We start from the raw sequence: 13,216 nt of genomic DNA on the forward strand, positions 1-13,216 counted from the left end.
AACTCAATGAAATTAAAACAATTAGCCGCTTTTGTTTGCCTCAGTTTTGACGCGCCAGTGACATATCTCTATTATCAAATCTTTGACTGCGGGACCATTAAGCAGCTAAATATTGATCAGAAAAAAAAAACTACTAAAATGAACTTTATTTGTCAACCTAAAACTAATGATTATGAAAAGAAACAAACAAATCTGTCATTCATTCGTTATTCATTCACGTGCCTCGGAGAGCACGTAAAGCCGTCGATCCTGTGCCTGATCTCTGACTGGTCGTGTCAGTCTGCCGTCCCTTCGGACTCTGACAGTGAAGGAATAGATAGTGCACCTGTGCTTGCGCATACACGTGTGCACTATAATATCTCCTGTATACATGGTTAACCTCACCATTGCCGCCGTGGCCGAATAAAATAAAAAAAAACAACACGATCGGGAGCATATTGTTATTTTATCATTCAAACTAAAAATGTAATAACATTTTAAGTAGACCAACGAGTGAGATTTGATACTACCACTGAGATCTAGCATATTGGCTTTCCTTTTTTAGTAGATTTGGGTTAGTTTGTTTATCTATTTAATTTTATAGCTAATCAGCGATCGTTCACAAACTGGCTGTAGACATCTCAAAACTATCGATGCGCGTGCGCCGAGCATCCTATCATTCAGTTCTATATTCAGTTTCTTTGCGAACGCGCGCTTAGCGCAATTTCTTCGTAAACTTCCCGCGATAACAAAAACAGACGAACGACATTCGAATTTTGAAACTAGCGCGAACGATAAACATTTTTTTTTCAACTCAAAACATAAACAATTGATTCGATATTTAAAAAAGTGTTGTTTTTTTTTTTGTAATAAAAAGAATTTGATTTTCGAATTCCGTGTGATTTCAAGTGAAGTGATTATACATTTTATCGATTGTTGTTAATATCGATGTTTTAAGTGAAAATTGTGATCCGATAATTGCAAGGTGCAAATCGAAAAGGAATGCGAGCGGATTGGAGGTGAATGCATATTAATTAAACTACTTTCTTGTTGCTGGTTTACGAGCGTTGTATTGAGTTTACGTAATTTTTATTATATGTTTCGTTTGTTGTATGATTTATTGTTAGTAATTATGTATCAGGCATTCATTCTTACATACTAGCAAGTGCTTATGGCTTTGTCTAATTATAGCCAATGTATCACAAATGATAAACTATGAGACTTAACCGCGATAGGGACTGAAATGTCAAGTTGCCGATGACATACCAGGCATGTTGGTAAGCTCGTCGACCAGTCGATTGTCGATGACTTGCTGACTCTCAAAGACGCCACCTAATTTCTTCCTTTTTTCCTTTCAATGCAGTTTCTTAAGTCAGTCTTTTGGGTAAACACCACTAACTAGTAGGTAAATACGCCAAGAGCAAATACAGGGTTCGCCTTCCTATTATTCAACCTTCTTGACCGTAATGCCAGGGAAGTCATGGGGATGGTAGGAGTCCTCTGTATAAGCAATAAGCATTGCATTTTTTCCTACAAAATTTACTTATAGTAGGAGCATGAGCTGACAGACTTCCAACTTTTATAAAATGACAAAAATCTGGCAATGACAGGTTTTTGATCTTTTATCAGAGATATAGACTTGGCCACTGTTTACATAGGCTGATAATGATGATGTAATTATGGGTTTAATTAATAAAATAATTCAATCGTGACAAAATATCAGCATTATGACAAAATTGAATAAATTGCCAATACCCATGAAATGTACTCCAGTACGTAGTATACAAGACTTAGACTTAATAATGGTTATTATTATACGATATGTAGGTATCAACTATACTAATAGCATTAACAACTGAGTCTTAGGGCCATAAATCATTTCTCTATATCTATCTCGCTTGCACTTATGGGTCTTATGGAGCCGTCTAGTGAAGGGTGTAACAATGAAAGACATATTATCGATAAGTAAAGTTTATTATCGTATCTTGTTCACAAAATTAAAAAAATTAACAATATTTGATTTAATATAATACATATTTCATATTATATAATTATTAACTAAATAAAATTAATCTTCATCTGAGTCTTCATCATCAGAATCTTCGTCTTCTGCCAAATTTATTATATATTAGTATCCATAGTGCGCAACGAGTAACACATGAATGTATTTATTTAATTGCAGTAAACACATTTATAGCAAAAAAAATACGCAATGCAATTACATTAGAAACCGACCAATCAGAATCGTCCAAATCATTATTGACTCATCATTAGCACGTGCGCAGGTAGCCGTTTATCGATAATTAGGGTGCGCAGGTAGGCGCGCTGCACATTCCTATCTTTTTTGACTTTTATGACCGGACGACTCAGATGATAATGCGCATACTATAACGTGTATGAACCTAGACGTAACTTGATAGGTATTTGTCATTAGCGACCGCATTTGCGCGGTTTCTGAATTAAGTACATGTTATAATCCTTCAGAGGTATGCGACCTCTTTGACAATTAATTATTTTGAAGGGGGAACGACCGCTAATTAACCATAACAGCCGCAGCCATAGAGGTAACAGTGCGGCTGTGATTTAAGCGACTGGCGCTTTATATCAGAGATCAATTATTTTAGTGAGGTATTTTACCAATAACAACATTATTTTTATTACTATATCTCACTGGATGGTAAGTGATGATTCAATCTAAGATAGAAGCGGACTTATTTGTTAAGGTAAGGTAAGGTAAGGGTACAGAAAACATATGTACAATTAAGGTGAGAATTCACATCCGTTTTGGTTTGTACACGACATCCTACCGAAACGCTGAATCGCTTGGCCGTACGTCTTTGCCCGTAGGGTGATAACTAGCCACGGCCGAAGCCTCTCACCAGCGAGACCTGAACCAATTAAGAAAACCGCAATCAGCCCAGTGCGCGGATCGAACCAATGACCTCCGTCTTGTAAATCCAACGCGCACAACACTGCGCCACGGATGCCGTCTAAAATTTTTATTCTATTAAACATTGTTATTTTTTACTGTTTTTTTAATGCTATGATTATTATTTTTTATATATTACGCTATAAATCGAGAATCTTATATTTAAAAGCATTAATATAATTATATCATTAAATGCGTTAGATTTTTATCGATAAAAGTTTTGCTCTTTACTATTTAGAACTATTTAAAATGTTATTCTATGGTATCTTATCAGTATTTCACAGTAAAATAAACATTGAGGTTTTTAAATTACCTAAAAACAACAACAAAAAATGTTTTGACCAAAAGTAATAAATTGGACAGCAAAATGTTTAAAAAAAAACAATATAAATTAAAAAATATAAAAAGGTAACCTCAAAACACATCTCACGCAAGTCCATTTTATAAGTATTCAAAACGTTTAAAAAAATCCGGTTTTTATTTAACAAAAAATGCCATTTTTCTGGCAAAAAGCGATGAAAGAGTTTTTTAAACGAACTCATCGGTTTGCAACCTATAGATACCGTCGCAATTTATATTAAAAAATATTTTCTTTTTTTTTTCACCGCTCTGTCGCACAGTGGAGGCAATTACCAACCGCTCTTGTATTGAGAGGCGATTTTATTTTTATAAATTTCTTTTAATACCTCTCGAAATCGAACTTCAATTAGATCAGTTAATATTCTTTCGATTGACATTGACACATTGAATCGTGTCGAAACGAAGTGTTACAGTCCACACCACGAAACAAGTCCCGTAGACGTGGCGCTAAATAAACCACGTGTGACGGAAAAACCTCGTGAGGAAACCTGCACACTAGAGAATTTTCTTAATTCTCTGCGTGTGTGAAGTTTGCCAATCCGCATTGGGCCAGCGTGGTGGACTATTGGCTAACCTAACCCCTCTCATTATGAGAGGAGACTCGAGCTCAGCAGTGAGCCGAATATGGGTTGATAATAATGATGATGATGAGACGCGGCGCTAATGTCTCAATGGTGCTCATTGTGATTTGGTAATGGCGGTCTTATTGTCATTTGTGCTGTCAATTTTAGTTCAGATTTTAGCCGTAGGACTTCTTTCGTGGCGCGGACTCTATTTTGTCCATTTTCAGCACAGAACATTGAAAACACTTACACTAACATGATCGTCAGACTATGTTTAATGGTCCGCAAAGTGTGGCTGGCGGAAGGCTTCGGCCGTGGCTATTTACCATCCTACCGGCAAAAACGTACCGCCAAGTGATTTAGCGTTCCGGTATGATGACGTGTAGAAACCTAAAGGGATGTGGATTGTCATCCTACTCCTAATAAGTTGGCCCGCTACCATCTTAGATTACATCATCACTTACCATCAGGTGAGATTGTAGTCAAGGGCTAACTTGTAAATAACAAAAAAAACTCAAGTGGCAATGTGCGGGCCATATAATGTGTTGACTTGCTGACTTGAAACTTAATATTTATCTCCAACCGGATGGACCGACAAATGTGTGATATCCCTATAGTAAAAGATACGAGTTAAAAACGACCTTCACCCATCTGTTTAATGGAAGAAAAGTGCTTTATATCAAATTTAGTACGTAAAAAATACATTGCGGGTAGCTTGCCTAAAAATCCCCTGGCCTAATTATTATCTAACCATTATTAACTATAGTGATAATTTGGCCAGGAATTTTTGAAGTAAACTGCTCGCAACATATTTTTCAACATACTAATGTTACGAGGGCCTACGAGTTCCATCTAACAAACTATAAATATACTAAACTATCTATATGTTATTATAAACATTGTCTGTTATTTGCTGATAATAATTCTTCAATGTCATGATTACAGTTTTTCGTTTATAAGATACTGATTTGACTAAACCTAAAGATTCTATCTTTAGCTTTATTATTTAAACTCAGATTAAAGTAAACTATTTACATTTTATAATTAATTTAAATATTATAATGATATTAATTTCATAATGTTAGACTAAGCCGTAAAACTGTTTAATTAAAAAGTAGTTGTAAGATACAGAAACCATTTTAAATTGTAAAACTGTTTGAGTCATAGTCGGTAATTATTTTGTCGTCTGGTAGTCAGTCGAGCGCGATCTTTGTTGGTGATAATACACTTTGTTGGAACTATACGAAGATTTTCATTGCTGAATACACATTCCTGACGTCACGCTGCCCGTCTCAGTAATACTAATGCATTGTCACAAAAAATATTTTTTAACAAAAAAATTGTACCGACTTCAAAATCACAAAATTAAACTAAAAAGCGAAAAATAACATCGTATGTGCTACCTTCTGATCACTTTGAAGGCGGTGCCAAGCCAGTGACGTATTAATTAAAGCAGTTTTCGAAAGAACCACGGGAAAGAACTCCTTTTTAACCGACTTCAAAAAGGAGGAGGTTCTCAATTCGGTCGGTATTTTTTTTTTTTTTTTTTTATGTATGTACACCGATTACTCAAAGACGCCTGGACCGATTTCAAAAATTCTTTTTTTGTTTGAAACGGTATAGTCCCCATTTGGTCCCATTGCCATCATGTCAAGATCTGATGATGGAATCCTGGAGAAATTGAGGGGAACTTTCGAAAATTATATGGGTGTCTAATGTGTTCGTCAACTTTTCCATTTAGTATTTTTAAGCACTACAATTTCATGAAGGTTTAAAATCGATCTGATGATGGAGCCATAAAACAGACGAGGGAACTCCTCGGCGATTTACAGCAGTTACCTTGTGTTTGGGCTTGATTTATTTGTATTAATGAGAACTTTCCACATAGATAGGTTGTGACTATCATTTAGGGGTTTGGTGATGAAGACCAAGGACAATTAAGGGAACTCCTTAACAGTTTACAGTAACTACCTTGTGTTTGGCCTTGATTAATTCGTATTGCTGAGAACTTTGTACCAAGATGGGTTGTGACTGTCATTAGGGGTCTGATGATGAAGACCAAGGTCAATTAAGGGAACCCCTTAACGGTGTACGGTAGCTACCTTGTGCTTGGGCTTGATTAATTTATATTGCTGAGAATTTTGTACCAAGATGGGTTGTGACTGTCATTAGGGGTATGATGTGTTCGTTTGAGATGAAATTTTACACTAAAAATGAAAAAATAATAAAAATTTTAATAAAAAAAATACAACCGACTTCAAAACCAAAAAACGTAACCAGTAAACTAAAAAGCGAAAAATAACATCATAATATGTTCTACCTGCTGATCAGTATGAAGGCGGTGCTTAGCCGGTGTTGTCTTGATTTAAGCCATTTCTGACAGGACCACATGAAACAACACTGTCTGCAAAATCTAAATGGCTTGAATACATCACCGGCTTAGCACCGCCTACATACTGATCAGCAGGTAGAACATATTATGATGTTATTTTTCGCTTTTTAGTTTACTGGTTACGTTTTTTGGTTTTGAAGTCGGTTGTATTTTTTTTATTAAAATTTTTATTATTAATCCTGTAGCTTTATGATTTAATCGGCTTTAGTTGCTTGGCAGCCACAGTACGGGTAATTTCGTTATTTTCATTTTAACACAAAATTACTGAACCGATTTTCATGAACATTAAAATGCTAAAACAATCATAACATACGCGTCGAATTCAGAACCTCCTCCTTTTTTTTAAACGTTTAAAAATATGTAGTTACTACTAAACGAACTTATACCTATTTAATAGTATATTATATTGTATAATTTTCTTATGAATGTGTAATTTATTGTTTTGCACTCAATAGAATCAATAAATTCTGAATTCGCGAAAGTTGATGCGATATCTAAAATGCTAATGCAGAATACTTTTACTATTAAGATGCATCAGCAAGTGTTTTCGAAATTTGTGCTTTTTGGACACAAAAAAATGTTAACACTTAAAATAGGTATAGCGACTGACTTCCCTCGTTATAGGAAAAAGCTTTTGCAGACCCACCTCGCTGGTTTGAATGAGGATTGGTGTGCCATGGGAGTTAATACTTTTAAATGATAATAATCTGAAGTGGCAATGGGCGGGGTACATAGTTCGAAGAACCGATGGACGTTGGGGTCCCAAAGTGCTGGAATAGCGACCCCGCACTAGAAAGCTCAGTGTTGATCGACCCCCCACCAGATGGACTGACGACATCAAGCGAGTCGTAGGGATTCGCTGGATGCAGGTGACTCAGTATCGTGATGTTTGGAAGTCCCTACAAAAGGCCTATGTCCTGCAGTGGACGTCCATCGGCTGATATGATGATGATGCTGTTAAATGATAATGTAATTAGGCTTTTGAACGATGACCTAACTTTAAGCTTTAGATACGTACCCTTTGAGACATATTAATCATTTCTGCTACAGAGCGTTTTCTCCGTAGAAAAAAATACCTAATTTTTGGCATTGGCTAATCACAGCACCAAAAAAGTAGCTTAAGTTTTTGTAGTAGCATACAAATTATACATTAATTAAAGAAAGACAGTATCGTGAACAGCTTAAATGTTATAATGCATTGCCCTGAAGACTCATTGCGAACATGAGTTCGTAATTTGAAGAAAGAAATTTCCAATTTCGTGCTTACGGTGCCTACTCTAGTTTAAAACCTTCTGTACGCCACTGATTTTGCAATATCTTAAACCAAAAATCTGATCCCTAAAGTATTACCTTTCACATACCACGCCAATGCACGATCACGATGTTCAACCGAGCTCGAGTCAAATGTCAACTACAATATAGTATTGATGTCAACATACCGAGGAGCATGAACGATCAATATCATATCTGTAATCATGACAATGGTTATTTCTGATAACACTCAAGTGTCAAGTCGTAACAGAAACCCGACTGTTAAAGGAGGTTTATGTCTTTCTACCGTATGTATTTGTCTCATTTCTTGACTTGCCATATAGCCTAATTAATACTTAGATTGGGTATTTTTAGTAGTAGGATTGATCTTTGGGGTCGTCATGGTACCACCCATGAAGGGTTTCGTAGCAGTAAGTAACATAAACTTCTTGCTCATTATTACATAATTTAAATTGTAATATATATATATATATATATTACAATTTATGACGTTTTAAAAAAACTACTTCCAAGATCTCGTTCAAATCAATATTCGGTGGAACTTTGCATGGTAATGTTCATTATATATTTATTTTAATTTTATCAATCTCTTATTTTAAACGTTACAGGGGGGGGGGGGGGCATATTACCACTTTGTTGTTTCTATTCAGTTTAGAAAAAAAAATATATTGGAAACATCATTTACATTTTTGAAGACCTATCCCTACACCTCACACGTATGGGTTTGATGAAAAAAAATTTTGAGTTTAAGTTTAAAGTATCTATTTATGTCCTATAAAACCTCTTCCGTCATCCGTTTTTAGCTGACTTCTACTAACAATGAACTACCTCCGTGCATTTTTTTATTTTTAACCGACTTCAAAAAGGAGGAGGTTAAGTTGACCGGTATCTTTTTTTTAATGTAAGTACATCGATTACTCGAAGACGCCTGAACTGATTTGAAAAAATATTTTTTTGATTTAAAGGGTAATATATGAATATTGAAAATTTTTCAGACAGTGCTCTTTCATGTTGTTCATAGAAAAACGGCTTAAATTAATACGACAAACTTATCAGCAGGTAGAACGTAATAATACTATGTTATTTTTCACTTTTTATTTTAGTGGGTACGTCTTTAGGTTTGAAGTCGGTTGTATTTTTTTTTTATTAAAATTTAGTTATTATAGATATTTTGACGACGGGACTGCTTGAGCGATGTGTATCAATGTGTCCCGTAACTGGAGACATACTAGGGATGACGAAATATACGAGTAATATCTGAGTTGCAAGTATAAGGTTTAAGTTATATATTGATTTTTCTATCCGCTATCACGGCTCTTTTCACACTACTGTGGAAAATAACGGATTACATTATTAATTAATGATTTTTCCACGGCCTAATATTTAGCAAAAAAAGTACGATGCGACTAACCCAATTTGCAAAAACCTTATCGCTAATAAAACACCGGAAACAAAACTTTTTCAGCCAATAGGAAACAAAGTAGTATTTCGTTTACAAAACTAATTCATTACCTTACGTGAAGTATAACTGAATAGACGAGCAGGCGAACTAGTATCGTATGCATAAAATAACGATTAGTTGTTCAAAAGAAACTTGATCGAGTCAGGCGAGTATGGTTTTTTATTCTCGATCATGTAATGCTAGGTCCAGACTGTTTGAAATATGATGACGAGTGGGTAGTTAGGGTTGATCCGCATAGGTAAACTCATATGGTCGATAAAATTATAAATTTTTCTTCGATCTATTATGACATACTCAATAAAAATATCATTTTTATGTTTATTTAATATTATATCATCGACATTTTTTTTAATTTCTGTCTAGAAATATGTAAGAAGTTATTCAGTTTATGGGCTCGTTCCGCAATAGAAGTTCGTATATAAACAACATTCAATTTAATATCTTATCATGACTGAGTCTGTTATCCGTATAGTCAGGCATTGTTAATTGCTTAGCTGGAAGCCAACACGAACGGGGAAGGGGACCGTTAACTAGTTTTAAAAGGATCTTTTAACCCTACTACTAGCGATTGCCAGTCCGTGATCCGCTGACACGTAAAGCGTAAAACCTGCTCGAGGAAGTTCTTCTACCATAAGTATCAGGATAAATAGTAAAATATTTTTAGGAAAACAACAATAAACAACAACAAAAAAGTGGTTAATTATGTAAGCGATTATTGAGGTTAAGCGAAGTGAACCTAGTACTAATGCAGAGTCGAGGACCAAGGTCAGGTCAGCGGTTCTGCCTGTAACATTTTCAATAAAGATATATGGCTTTCTCCGTTATTATGAATATAATGGAGAAAGCCGTATTATAACCGATTTACACAAAACTTTGACAAAACATAAAAGCTTCCTCATGAATTACTCCACACAGTACTTTTTGTCTTATCCGAAAAAGAGAGACAGACGAGGCGAAAGACTTTGTTTTATATCAAGTACCTAATAAATTAATTAATTTCCTGATTTCCTGCACCAGACTCATTAGTCAAGTTCATTAGCGCTATACATGGAGTCGTACATCAATATTGCATTAGAATTGCAACAAAAACCTTCCTTGCAACAACTTTCTTGTAGACATAGGTACCTGTCCGGTGTATCAGAAAACGGGACGACTTTCTTTACACTAGAAACTGAGTAGAAAGGAACTGTGTAATCTATTTGTCATTAGCAGTACCTTTCCATGAGGAAACACTTTTAGATAAAGCAAATGAAAATCATAACAAACGTCGTTTAAATACAATAATTTTCATACATACATACTACGTTGTTATGAAGACCAGTCTTCAGCCAAGTTACACAACAATTTTAAAGCTAAAAAAATGTATGAGAATGACATTTGCGTCCGTTGGGTTGATAACGGAAACTATCGATAACGAATGACATCCCCATATTTTTAGTTCGCGACACCCTCACTGGGCCAAATAAGTTTGTGGCATGGCAAGACAACAAACAAACTAACAACATCATAGGTGCATACCAAACTTCCAGAAGAGCAGAGTGAGACAATTCCGCAAACAATTTTTTTTTTATTCCTTACCCTTGACTACAATCTCATCTGATGGTAAGCGATGATGCAATCTAAGATGGAAGCGGACTAAATTGTTAGAAGTAGGATGAAATCCACACCCCTTTTTGGTTTCTACATGACATCGTATCAGAACGCAAAATGGTTTGGCGGTACGTTTTTGCCGCTAGGGTGGTAACTAGCCACGGCCAACCAGCCAGACCTGGACCAATTATGAAACCTCAATCGGTCCAGCTAGGGATCGAACCCAGGACCTCTTTCTTGTATGTCCACCGCGCACCACTGCACCACGGAGGTCAACGATTGTTTGTCGTCAGGTTGACTATGTCCAGTGTCCTGAAATGTCGAGTGTGCTATCTTGCTTATTGACCTGTTACCTGTTGTAGGGTTTAAGGTCGTAGCTCATTAAAGCCACCCGGGACCCGACCCACACCGCCTCGTCGCTAGGCGTCCACTTGTAGGCGACAAGTGGACCACAGGTCGATGCCGTGTTGTCACCAGTGAACGAATTTCCGAATAGTCTACCAGCGCTTGGCCCTATATGCACGAGTCACACCGAGCTATCATCGAGTAGTCCACTCGCAGTCCTCGCGAGCGAGGCGATCCGGTAATAGTACAGAGTTGATGTAGTGAGCGCATGCCTATACAAATCCATACGAAGAATACTAACCACTCGAGGCGAGGCGGTGCGAGTCGGGTCCCGGGTGGCTCTAATGAGCTACGACCTTTAGTCTCATAATGTCCAGTGTTTCATAATTACTAGCATCCAAAAACGTCCAGTGTAACGTCAAGTAAGCCTTAAGGTCCGGTGTCGTAATTCGATATATTATTTTGATGGCCTCCGTGGTGTAGTGGTATGCGCACTGGATTTACCAGACGGAGGTCTTGAGTTCGATCCCCGGCTGGGCCGATTGAGGTTTTCATAATTGGTCCAGGTCTGGCTGGTGGGAGGCTTCGGCCGTGGCTAGTTACCACCCTACCGACAAAGACGAACCGCCAAGCGATTTAGCGTTCCGGTACGATGTCGTGTAGAAACCGAAAGAGGTGTGGATTTTAATCCTCTCCTAACAAATTAGCCCGTTTCCATCTTAGATTGCATCATCACTTACCATCAGGTGAGATTGTAGTCAAGGGCTAACTTGTAAAGAATAAAAAAATATATATTGGAGCTAGGACAAAATCGTTGAAGTACCAAATGCGCCAAATAATCCTCACACAAAAAGCTCGTTCTATTTCATACATTCTCAAAAACATTTGAATCCGCTATTTCTTTAGAGCGGTTCAATCGCATCTAGTGATGTGTTAAATGGCGATTTGGTGCGGTCGTTTGAAACGGGAACCTTTATATGTGTGGAATTGCATCACGACACCCGTTACCAATGTTACATTTTGAACAACGAGAATGTCAATGGTCTATAGTCTTTGTTTTATACTAAACTAGTGGACGCCCGCGACTTCGTCTGCGTGGATATCAATGTAAACTTACAACCTCTTTCACCACTTTAGGGGTTCAATTTTTAAAATTCTTGAATCACATTATATTTCGAATGATTTATGAACAAATTTTTAACTAATAAAAAAAAAAACATACATAAAGCCGAACGTAGAACCTCCTCCTTTTTGGAAGTCGGTTAAAAATCAAGGACTTTCCATACAAACTTTCAACCCCTATTTCTCCCCATTTTCTCTTTATTTTTACAGATAAAAAGTAGCCTATGCTTTGCTCCAAAGTCCCATTTATCATAATACCTAAACTCATCTTGATCGGTTTCGCCATTTAGCCATGAAAAGGTAACAGACAGACAGACTTACTTCCGCATATATACTAATATTATAAAGCTGAAGAGTTCGTTTCTTTGTTTGTATGATTGAACGCACTAATCTCAGGAACTACCTACTGGTCCGATTTGAAAAATTCTATATACTATATAATATCCCCGTATTCCTACGGGAACGGGAACCACGCGAGTGAAACTGCGCGGCGTCAGCTGTTTATAATATTAGTATGGATTCCTTTAATCAATTTCAAAGCTGTTAAGCGTACCAACGTCAAGATAGATTGACGCGAACAGAAAATATTTTCGATTGATTCAGTTTTCAGATCTTAACGAAAGATTTGAATTTAAGTTATATGGCGAAACTTTGTTTGTAAGTGTGCATGTTTTTTCCTCCTTTGCGCTGCGGCTGCTGAAGCGATTTGGTTGAAATTTGAAACGGAAATAAAATTTCACTCTGGATTAACACATGGGCTACTTTTTATCCATGGTGTCCGCGGGATTTCTGAAAAACTGAATTCCACGCGTACGAAGTCGCGGGCGGTCGCTAATTCTTTATAAGTCGTTTTATATGAGCGGGAAAGACTCCACAAGCGGACCAGATGAGTGCTGACATTAAAGGCACCTTTAAACCATCTTCTAATGCTTACAAGCCCGAAGGAGCAGCTCGTATGAACTCTCCCTGCCTGTCGTTTCGAAAAAAATGCTTAAACTTCTCTTTTAAAGCGGTTAAGATCGCAACAGATGATAAAAATGATGCAATAGATTGAATGCTTGCATGTAAGCCACAGCACATATCAATTTATTATTATAGATCTACAGACCTCAATAGCTTCCATACAACCTCAGACCGGAAATCATGTAGATTTTATGTGCTGAACATCTCGGTTAACAGCTGGTAATACCAATTACGTATTA

At 36.7% G+C, this 13,216-nt stretch overlaps 1 protein-coding gene across 1 annotated transcript in view; it reads left to right on the top strand.

Moving 5' to 3' along the window:
• The first annotated feature begins 661 nt into the window (after positions 1 to 661).
• Positions 662 to 13,216, top strand: part of LOC112048070 (uncharacterized) — a 129,737-nt gene continuing 117,182 nt past the window's right edge. The window contains exon 1 of the mRNA XM_052884122.1: positions 662 to 998. The gene's annotated coding sequence lies outside the window, so the exon portion shown is untranslated. The remainder of the gene's footprint in view (positions 999 to 13,216) is intronic.

Source organism: Bicyclus anynana, chromosome 11 (assembly GCF_947172395.1).
Source record: "Bicyclus anynana chromosome 11, ilBicAnyn1.1, whole genome shotgun sequence".
In the NCBI taxonomy this organism is placed as follows: domain Eukaryota; kingdom Metazoa; phylum Arthropoda; class Insecta; order Lepidoptera; family Nymphalidae; genus Bicyclus; species Bicyclus anynana.